This window comes from Colossoma macropomum, unplaced genomic scaffold (assembly GCF_904425465.1).
Source record: "Colossoma macropomum unplaced genomic scaffold, Colossoma_macropomum, whole genome shotgun sequence".
Taxonomy (NCBI): domain Eukaryota; kingdom Metazoa; phylum Chordata; class Actinopteri; order Characiformes; family Serrasalmidae; genus Colossoma; species Colossoma macropomum.
The window spans coordinates 21,353,795-21,365,797 of NW_023494789.1; the positions used below are offsets into that span (position 1 = coordinate 21,353,795).

At 37.6% G+C, this 12,003-nt stretch overlaps 1 protein-coding gene across 2 annotated transcripts in view; it reads left to right on the plus strand.

The window, feature by feature from the left end:
- The window catches only part of tns1a (tensin 1a), a 240,106-nt gene that overhangs the window by 66,546 nt on the left and 161,557 nt on the right, over positions 1-12,003 (plus strand). The window lies entirely within an intron of this gene.

The window sequence follows — 12,003 nt, forward strand, 5'->3', positions numbered from 1 at the left end:
GCATTGCCAGGATTTCAGTCTGCAATCTCCCAACAGAGATAATGCAATACACTAGATGGTTATGCTGCTGGGGAACCCAATAAGAAACACTTATGAGAGCAATACAAGCTGAACTGGTAAATTTAAACACAATCAACAACATCCATGTTAAAATAGTAATGTAAAATTATGCCAAACTCAAGTTTTATATATTATATGTATTCATAGGAATAACATGTTATAACAACTAACTAAAGGAAACTGATCAACAGAAACTTAAACTGCAAAGCAGTAAGGTTAGTCTCACCCTTAGTGCTATAGTTTTATTATTAATGATCTTTATTATTATTCACATTTCACAAATTTACAGCTGACAACTGACAATCATATCAGTCTAAAACAGGGGTTGCAAACTACCAACCAAGCTTCATATGGCCTGTCATGCAATTGATCGATTTAGCAAGTTTTTTCATTTTCTGTATAACATAAGCTTAAGCTATGAAAATCAGCTTAAGCTGATTCTTATGTTGTTAAAAGTAAAAATAGAGTGCTGCATGCAAGAAGAACCATTCAAATGAAAACCTAAAGCAGATACTGAGCGGTCAGTGTTGGAATTTAGCTAAAAGTTAGCTAATATGCTAATTTAGGCCATAGCTACACTTTAAAAAAAAAAGGTTCTTCACAGGTTCTTCAGTAAAGAAAATGGTTTTATATAGAACCATGAACACTCAAAGAACCATCCCAGGACAGCTACACAACAAACTGCTCTGACTCAGCGTGCCAACCGCCACTTGCCAGAGGCTCACCAACTTCCTCACTGGCAGAGAGCAGCAGGTGAGGTTGGGAAAGTTCACCTCAAACACCCAGATCATCAGTACGGGTGCTCCACAGGGTTGTGTACTCTCACCATTGCTATTCTCACTGTACACAAACAACTGTACCTCCATGGACCCCTCAGTCAAAATCTTTAAGTATGCAGACGACACTACAGTCATTGGTCTCATCCGAGATGGTGACGAGTCTGCTTACAGACGGTGGTTAATCAGGTGGTCCTTTGGAGCAGCTACAACAACCTGGTGCTGAATACAGCGAAAGCAGTGGAGATGACAGTGGACTTCAGGAGGAGCCCTCCAACCCTGCCAGCACTCACCATCCTGGACAGAACTGTGATGGAGTCCTGCAAGTTCCTGGGCACAACAATCACCAGGGACCTGAAGTGGGACAGCACCATCACCAAGAGAGCCCAGCAGAGGATGTACTTCCTGTGTCAGCTGAGGAAGTTCAAACTGCCCCAGGAGCTGATGGTGCGGTTCTAAACAGTCATCATAGAGTCTGTCATCACCACGTCCGTCACAGTGTGGGGCAGCTTAGCCACCAAGCATGACCTCCACAGACTGCAGCGTATTCATCAGGTCTGCAGAGAGGACAGTTGGGGTTAAGTTGCCCACACTGTTGGAACTGCATGCCTCCAGAACCAGGAAGCGTGCAGAGAAGATCTCCACTGACTCGTCCCACCCTGGACACCACCTGTTCCAGCTCCTTCTCTCAGGCCGGCGCTTCAGCCAGATGAGGATCAGGACATCCAGGCTACAAAGGAGCTTCTTCCCTCAAGCCATCACTCTCTTGAACAGTTAAAATATTACACATTAAAATATTCCAGCTTTGAAACTGCACTTCTGAAATACTGGTATATAGTATCAAACTCAACTCCATCCTCTTAAACTACCATCTCAGACCAGTGTTTATTCTAGCATCTTACTTACCTGCCATATTACCCCACTTATCTGACTGTCACCTCATTGATCCCTTTCTTTGCCACTATACACCCTTTAACTGCTGCTGCACTCAGCACTTTAACATTTGACCCATACTTTGCACAATGTATAGGTTACAGGTATGACTGTGTGTGTGTATGAGTGAGTTATGGTAGGAATGCATGTTTTATTTTATTTTTTTGTATTGTATTTTATTTTATTTTATTCACTACATGTAAATGTCTGTCTGATACAGTGCACTGTGAGCTCCTGTAACCAAAACCAAATTTCTTGTATGTGTAAGCATACCTGGCCAATAAAGCTTCGTTCTGATTCTGATTCTGATCTGCATGATTAAAGTGTTCTTTGCATCATGAAAGGGATGTTCAGATTGATGGAGAATAAGCTGTAGATGGATCAATATAGAACCTTTTTCAAAAGGGTTTCTGCTACTGTTGTGACGTCAAGCTTTAAACTATAGAAGGACCCTTTTTGGTGCTATATAGAAATCTTTTCAAAAAGGTTCTATATAGAACCATCTGCAGCACATTCTCCATCCCTCTGAAGAACGCTATGATGCAAAGAACCCTTTAATCATGCAATGGGTTCTTTGAGTGTTTGCTCATAAACTTAAATGAGTGAATATGTTTTGTAGTTAAAAAACTAAAGTACTTTTTTCTCTTCATTTTTTTGCATTTGAGTTTGAGGACCTACAACAAACGTTACAACATAAAACTCTTAGCAGTCATATTTAACTAAACAATTGTAGCACAAAATTTAAAAATGTAAAATATACAGTCATATGCAAAAGTTTGGGTGCCCCTGGTTGAATTAAATTTTTTTGTACATGAAAATAAGTGAGCTTGTCCTCTACAGAGAACACGTATGCACATTTTTAAATGTTTATGCTGAATATAGCATCTTAAAAACATAAAATGTGGCCTGTAGAAAAGTACATTTTCTATTTAACATTTTTATGTTAAACCCAGCAAACAAAATAATGATTGTGCACAATAATTTGTGGAAAAATACCATATTTAAGTTTGTTCTCTGTAGAACATGTATAAACTTATTTTTACTTAGGAATTAACACACCTGGGTATTTGACCAGGGCTTTTCAAATTTTATCTCTATATTGACTTGGTTATTAGAATTTTAGACACATCATGGAATACAAACACACACATAGGTGCATATATTCACACACCCACACATGCATGCATACGCACAAACACTTGCACAGGCACACAATAATCCATAAACAAATGGGGTTGAGATTTCAGCAGCTTCCTGGCTGTTAAAATTAGCCTCTCTGCATTACCCTAGATAAAAGCTGATGGCAGAAAAAAAAACAGCCCTACTGAATGCCAAACAAAAAAGAGCAAACTGGGGCAGCCAGTTTGGCCAAAGCAGCACAGAGCTGGACGGCGCTGCCTCAGTCCCTTCATTCTTTTCTCTATCCTATCATCCATCTCTTCCCTCTCTTCTTCCATTGCCATGTTCTTCTCTGCATTAATTATGTCCACAAATGGACCCCAGATTGCATTGGCAGGGATGTTTTTCTCCTTCTGCCATAGCCCCAACACTGCTGCCTTTTCCCTTCTAGTTATAAAGCTACATGCTTTGTGTATGTTTGTTTCAGGTTTTTGTCTTTGATGACAGACTGGGCCTTTTTTCTCTTTCTCTCAAGAGACAACGCAATCATAATGCCATTCATAAAGGCACTGCATGCTTGGAACCATGTCTGAACTTTCCATGTCCTGTTAAAGGCAAGCTGAAGGTTACACTGGTTGGAGGTGGTGTTTAGAATCTGTAGATAGGAGGGAAGCAGAGCTTCAAGTACATTAAACTGGAATTGTTTTTGGGAAATTGAAATTGAAACTAGATCCGTTAAAACTTGTTTTTTAATTTCTGCGTAACTCATTCATTGAGATGTAACAAAGTAATTCAGAGTGGTTTGATATGAAATGCTTAATTGTGTAGAAACTTAATATTTCTTTACAGTGGTTGTGATGTCTAGAACATAAATATAGCCAAAATGACCAGTAAAGCTCCTTGTGTCTTGTGAGCTTTATGGATAATGTTAAAAATAGTAAAATTGTGGTAAATCTGACAGAATGTTTTCTTTAGTTACTGTTTTGCCTTACAATGTCTTGTATGTACCTCTCTTTTACAAATACATAAAAAAAAACATTTTGAAAATTGTTGTAAAACATTGTTTTAGGCATCATGCAGTGTGTTCATAATCATTTCACATATCTTTTTGTGAGATAAAGAGGCATTAAACGCTTTAGACATCTGGTTCCTATCACTACCCCTGGGAACAATTCTGACTGTAGAATGGAACATTTTAGATCAAACCTCTCTGAGTGACTTTCAACACTTTAACACTGAAACAGGATGTAATGCTTTTTGTTCTTGCACTATTTGAGAAAACCAGCTGCTCTTTACATTATCTTTCATTGGATTACATTATTCAATGATGAATGGACCAATAGAAATAGTCCAGAATTACCTGTTACATGAATGTACATTAAAGTACATTAAAATCATTACATTACATTAATATACATATAGGTTAAGATTTTTTTAGTTCTCCTGTAAAGGTTACATTTTAAGAGTTTTCTTACAACAGCAACAAGAAACATTTTTTATTGACTAGCTACTGGCTTTGGACATTCTTTAAAACAATACAGTGTTGATTTCACATCATGATATTTCATGGCCAGACATGTGCTTCTTGACATATTTGTGTGTTACTCTAAGTGTCTAAATATACCCTCTTTATAGCATGTTCAGCTTTTGTTTATTGACTGTTAATGTAGATCTGTTTGAACTGATTTAGTGAGCTTTAGAGAGAGAGAGAGAGAGAGAGAGAGAGTGAGAGAGATAGAGAAAGAGAGAGAGAGAGAGTCTTGAGCCACTCTCTGCTGTCATTAAATATTCAGTAGATGTGTTGGCTTCAGGTGCTGTGAAAGGCTCTGTGGTAGAAGATGTAGACTGACTGATAAGGAGATGTTTCATCCACTGACTGCTTATCAATGATAAGTCTTTAGTTCACTCAGTAAATAAGTGATACCCCACCCAAAGTTTATGTATATACTTACTGGCCACTATGTTGGAAAAATGTACCTTATACTTTCATATATTGACCACTTTATGAGGCCCATATGCCTTATAGGTCCACTGTATTGATTGTGTGTAAAAACCCCAGTAATGTGCCATATTAGTGTAGCACACACTACCATGCTACTACTGCTGTGCTGAAATCGTTGCACCACCCAAATAATACCTAGTCAGTGGTGGTCCTGTGATGGTTCCTTTCCATTGATGGATGGAGTGGCTAATAAATTATATGGCAACAGAAAACCTGCAGTCAGTAAATGGGAACCTACAAAGTTGCATCGGTGTGGTGATGATAAAATAGCCTATTGGTGGACAATTACAGACTGTAGCCCATCTGTTCTTATGCACAGTTTATATTTGCCCTCTCCCCTTCTTATCATTGGTCATTTTGTTTGAGTGGTGAACAGTTAGCACAGCAGTGACACTGACATGGTCATATGTGTGGTGCTGGTATGAATAGATCAGGCACAGCAGTGTCTCTGCTAGGTTGAGAGTGGACCTTAAAGTAAAACCGTCCAGCCAAGAGCAGCTCTGTGGTCAGAATCAGACCACTGGTGAAGGCCTGGAGGATGGTTAAGACAAATCATAAGGTGGTCTTAATGGCATATACACTCACAGGCCACCTTGTACATTTATATGCATTTATTGTCAACATTTCAGGTCCAGTTACCGTACAAGTGCAGCTCTACAATTACAGACTGTAGTCCATCTGTTTCTCTGCACATTGTTAGCTCACTTTTACCCTGTTCATCAGTGGTCAGTACCCCCATAGGACCACCACTGAGCAGGTATTATTTGGGTGATGGATCATGCTTAGCACTGCAGTGACAGGGTAGAAGGGGAACTGGTAGGAATTTTAGGGCCTCTGGAAAACTTTGTGCATGGGCCCCTTGCTTGTCCTAATTTTCCTTAGCAGAACCTGTCACAACATTAAATGTGCCAAAAACCTACAGTCTTTGTGGGAAACTGTCTCTTCAGGTTTCTAGGAAACCCCTCCATGGTAGTGACGTGTGAGTGAGGGGATGTGCGTGCCATGCAGAATGAATCATACATGGCAGTGTTAGTGGAGTTACATTCACTGGAGCATTACTCAGTGTCACTGCTGGACTGACATTGGTACACCAACCAGAAATGTCTAGCTAGGGGTGTCCTGTGACCAGAAACTGACCACCGATTAAGAACTAGAGGATGACTAACATAAACTGTGCAGCAACAGACTATTGGTTCTATCTTTACATTCACAAAGAGGACCAACAGGATGTATCTAATAGAGTGGTGTTTTATTACACTTCTATAACCTGAGGATAGCCCAACAAGTTTGCATTGAAGTCCCTGTAGTTACTAAATAATAATCCTTAGTATGTAATAAGACTGGAATTTTAATGGGTTAAAACTCCAGCTGCACTGCTGTGTCTGATCCGCTCGTACCAGCACAACACACAATAACACAACACCACCATATCAGTTCCACTGCAGTGCTAAGAATGATCCATGGCCCAAATGATACCTGCTTGTGGTGGTTCTAAGAAGGTTCTGACCACTGGTATAAATTTTGGGGAGGACAGTGGGGGAGCTGGGGGGCACACATCCCTTCCACTTTTTGAAATTATGCAAGATAAATTTGAGGGTCTTGGAGTGGTTGTTGACAAAATAATTAGCAGCAAAGAGTTGCAAAAGAGCTGCCAGATATCCGATATCATATATTACAGAGCTGTCAATTACATTTAAAAAAAAAAAGAATGGACTGTTGTTTTGTGTAGTTTAAGGGTGTCCAATCTTATCCACAAAGGGCCAGCATGGCTGCAGGTTTTCATTACAAAAAACTGGAGTACACCTGATCTCACTTCTTTAATCAGTTGGTCTCTGGCTTCAAACAGTTGATCTGGTGTGCTCCTGCCTTATTGAAATGAAAACCTGCAGAGGAGACTGGACACTCCAAGTTTAGTCATAGCCAGTAATAACAAAAAGAAAGAAGCAACCTGCCCTGGAATCATTTTCAGCATTTCTTTACTGTAGTAATATTGTTTGTTGACTTATGACATTATTAATTAATTAGTTTTTCTTTTTTCCTTAATTCTCATCATGTGTATCATAATTAAAGGATTTAGCTGGTCCTTACCATTGATGAACAGGGTGAAAGGGGGCTGACAAATTATGCAGAGAAAAAGATAGAATACAGTCAATAATAGTAATTATAGAACTACAAGGTGTACTTAATGAAGTGGCCAGTGAGTGTACATGTATTTTTTAACATGTTTAATTACATCTTTGTACAACCTGCTATACTGCTATTGCTACAGAATGCTGTAACCTTTTACTTGCCATTTGTTTCTGGGTTAAAGAATAATATGATACTTATTTATATCACAGTTTCCTATGTATGGCAGTAAATATTCAGACATAATCTATAAACAAATAGACAGGCTTTGAATGTAATACGATTACTTCCCATGTTAGAAACAAGAGGACTGCTGATTCAAGGTGGAGTACCCAGCAGGTTATTTTCTTCTGTTGATGTACAGGCCTGTTTTCTGTATTTCTACTGCAGTGCCTTAACATGCCAGTCAACCTTGATTTGAGTTTATTAGTTAGTTATTAAAAAGCACTTCATTGTAAGCATGAGAATTCTTTTATGTTTGCTACCATTTAGCAGACGTCAGCTGAAGACTCTCATTGTGAGAGCATCACTTTGATGTTTTATGCAGTGAAGCTCCACTTGAGGGCAGCACAGTAGAGTGAATGGCAGCTTACTGAACCTCCAAGCTGAGCAGAAGTGCAGCCATAGCCAATCACAAGTAGAACTGTGAGGTTACAGATTTTTGTTTGTTTGGTTTTTACAATCACTAATAAGCATTTTTTTCAAAACTCTTCATACACCTCTCTGCAGAAACACACAATTTTATACATTTTATACCCAAAATGCTCTACAGCTATACAAATGCTGCAAACACATCCAAGAGTAAACTCATTCCATCAAAACACCAACAACAGTGATCTCACAACAAGAATACTTCAGTCAGAGCGCACTCACCTCAGAAACAATAACAACTGTCGGTATTAGGTAGACGCAATATTTTATGTAAATCTAAAGAGTTGTAAAGAATTACTCGCTTTGTAGTTTTGTTTCTTATTGTAATTAGTCTATAATTCTTTGGTCGATCATGTAAATAATGTATAGTTTTTTTTCAAATACTGCAAATCAGAATAATATATACAACCCCATTTCCAAGAAAGTTGGGACGCTGTGCAAAATGTAAATAATAACAAAATGCAAAGATGTGCAAATCATTTAAAATCTATATTTATTTGAAAATGCTTCAAAGACAACATATCAAATGTTGAAACTGAGAAATGTTATTGTTTTTAAAAAATATATGTCCATTTTGAATTTAAAGCCAACAACACATTATAAAAAAGCAGGTAAAATTGTGTAATGCTAAAAAAACACATGGTGGGTAATAAAAGATTCAGAGAAATTTCTGTATGCAAAGGACAAGGCCAAAAACCAGTATTTGCTGGCCATGATCTTTGGGCCCTCAGGCAGCACTGCATTAAAAAAAGACATGGTTCTGTAGTGGAAATCACTGCATAGGCTCAGAAACACTTCTGAAAAACACTGTCTGTGAAAACAGTCCATCACTGCATCCACAAATGCAAGTTAAAACTCTAAAACGCAAAGAAGAAATCATAAATAATAAAGGTGGAATGCTGCCACCTTCTCTGGGCCCAAGCTCATTGAAAATGGACTGAGGGGAAGTGGAAAAGTGTTCTGTGGTCCGACGAATCAACATTTGAAATTCTTTCTGGAAATCATGCACACTGTGTCCTCTGGGCCAAAGACCACTCAGCTTGTTATTAGTGCACAGTCCAAATGGCATGGCATGAGTGACGTGCACATCTGTGAAGGCACCATTAATGCTGAATGATATATACCTGTTTTGGCAACATATGCTGCCATCCAGACTGCGTCTTTTTCAGGGAAGGCCTTGCTTAATTCAGCAAGACAATGTCAAACCACATTCTGCATGTATTACAACAGCATTGCTCCATATTAAAAGAGTTGAGGTGCTAACTGACCTGCCTGTAGTCCAGACCTGTTACCACTGATAACATTTGACACATTATAAAATGAAAAATACGACAAAGAAGACCCCGAACTGTTGAGCAGCTGAAATCCAATGTTAAGCAAAAAAAACATTTCACTTTCAAAATTACAGCAGTTGGTCCTCCTCAGTTCCCAAACACTTAGAGAGTGTAGTTAAAAGAAGAGGTGATGAAACATAGTGGTAAACATGCCCCCGTCCCAACTTTTTTGGAACGTGTTGTTGGCAACAAATTTAGAACGGGCTTATATTTTTCAAAAAACAATAACATTTTTCAGTTTTAACATTTGATTTGTTGTCTTTGTACTGTTTTCAATGAAATATAGGGTTTAAATGATTTGCACAGAATTGAATTTTGTTTTTATTTACATTCTGCACAGTGTCCCAACCTTTTTGGAAATGGGATTGCATTTATTGTATAGGAACAAATACTTATTCAGTGGCTAAGAAGAATTTTGTAGTGCCAGGTTTACTTTTTTAAAACTCCTCAAACATTTCATCCTTTACAATGCTCTACAGCCATAAAGGCACTGCAGAAATATCTCAAAATAAGCTCATAAGCAAAAAACATCAACACTAGTATTTTTGCAACAGGAAAGCTCAGTCAATTAGTGCATAGTCACCTAAAACTCTAACAGCTGTTGGCATTACCAATTGTAGACTACTATTTTATGTAAATCTATGTAAATCTGTGACGTAGTGAAATTTTACTCTAGTTTTATATTGAAATTAGTTTATTATTCTTTGGCTAATCATGTAAACAACACTGTAAACAGTGGAACATGACATAAATTGATTTCAGATGTTTTTGATTGTTTGAATTGGTGAAAAAATATTGTTTTTTTTTATCTAAACTGAAATCTTGCTTTGCATTGTTACATTCAAAGTAGTTATTTGAGTTGGATAAAACCATTTCAGTAGAAAGGAAAGGAAATAACTAAAAACTGTTAATGGCTCCAAACAGAGTGTTGTTGTGCTAACTGTATAAAGAGTTTTGAAAAAGGGAAACTTTGAACATTTAAGTCACAGATACAGTAAATGCTTAGTCTGCCTGGTTTCCATCATTTGGCCAAATGTTCTCATCCAAGTCACACTTAATATCTTCTCTAGCTTTTACACATTGTTGCATCTAAGATGAGACATCCGTTGTAACCAACATAACTCCAGAAGTGACGCCTTTTCATGAATGGTAAACACTTGGGTGGGACTTTAGCCTAGATGGGAATCAACTGTAATTGTTTACAACCAACCAACCAGCCAACCAACCAACCAACCAATCAATCAATCAATCAATCAATCAATCAATCAATCAATCAGTATTTTGTCTGTTCAACCATTATAATTATTTGGGCTTTGATTGTTGTCCAGTGTAGTTCTTGTGATTTAGCAAACTAAAATGCAGTTTACAGTTTTTTTTGGTAAGCGCTGAGAAGTATTTTTCACTTTTTCACTTTTTCAAAACTTTTCATGAAACATGTAGCTCAGCACAACAGTTCATTTTCTATGCTAAATGCGCTACAGCTACCAAAACACTGCAAACATGTCTCACAATAAACCCATTCCATCAAAAACATCATCACTGTAGTTCTCAGAACAGTATTGTTTTGTCAATTACAAAACAGTTGATATTAATAATAGAAGTGTGTAACAAAACTTTGGGCCCACCGGCAGCCCTGGATGTTTAAGGTGTTAAGATAGATTCACTATTTCATGTACATTTATGAAGCAGTAAAGAGTGTTTTGCTATGCAGTTTTGTTTCATATTGTAGTTAGTTTATTATTCTTTGGCTGATCAGGTAAACAACACTGTAAATCATGAAACAGGTCAGAGGCTGATTTGAAGTGATTTTGAGGTTTGAATTGATGAAAAAAAAAAAAAATTTCGTTCATCTGAACTAAAATGTAATTTGTCTTGCATTGTTCATTGGAAGTATTTGTCTGGGTTGAACAAAACCAGTTAAATTGCTTGTTTCGTCATGAAATACATTTTTTAGGCTGAACTGAAGAACGCTTTTTTAAGTGAATGAAAAAAGAAAAAACAAACAAACTAAAAACAAACTAAAAAAACTCAATAACAATAACAATACAAAACTGAATAGTATATCTTTATTGCAACAAATGAAGCAATAGAAGTGTAAAATCCAGTACTTTACATAATCTAGCAAAGAGAAAAAGTCACAGATACTGTAAATGCTTTCTGTACCTGCTCTGCATCATTTGTCCAGCTGTTCAGAATCAGACTCAGAATCACTTTATTTGCCTTGTATGTTACACACACAATGAATTTGTCCTGGTGAGTGCACACATGTAACATACTGAACAGGCCATACAAGCACACAGACTATTAACAAGGATTTGACTAAGTAGGCTAACAAATAAAAATATATATAATAAATAGAATAATGACTAAGAAAGGATAATAAAGAGGCAATGTGAAAAGACCTAAAAAGATGTGTGAATATCTGTGCATATGCAGATATGAATATCTATACATATGCAGGTAAAATAATAACTATTATATACAGAATATTGCAGAATGATATGCACATTTGTAAAAACATTTGTACAGTTGTGAAACAGAGGAGTTGCTGTAATACAGTAAGAAGTTTTGTTAGTTTTGTTTTGTTTAGTTTAAAATTTAAGTCTGAGGTGTCCACTGTGTCCTGCACGGCCCTGTTGTTGTGGATGTAATGAAGCGTGGACAGACTACATCCAATGATCCTCTCCCCTGTTATCATGCGCTGGAGTTTAACTTGTTCTTTTGAGGTGGAGGAACTAAAACAGATGGTCATGGATGATGTGAGGATGGACTTGATCCCTGTGTAGATCTGAATCATCAGGCTCTGCGGCAAGTTTAATTTCTTTGGCTCTCTCAGAAAGAACATTCTCTGTTGAGCTCTCTTGGCTATGGAGACAGTGTGCCTCTCCCACTTCGGGTCAGGTTGTGCCCAGAAACCTGAGTGACCCCACAGAGCTGTTGATGTTGTGGGAGGGTAAAGAAGGGGGCGCCTGAAGTCCACCACCTCTACAGCCTTTTGCAT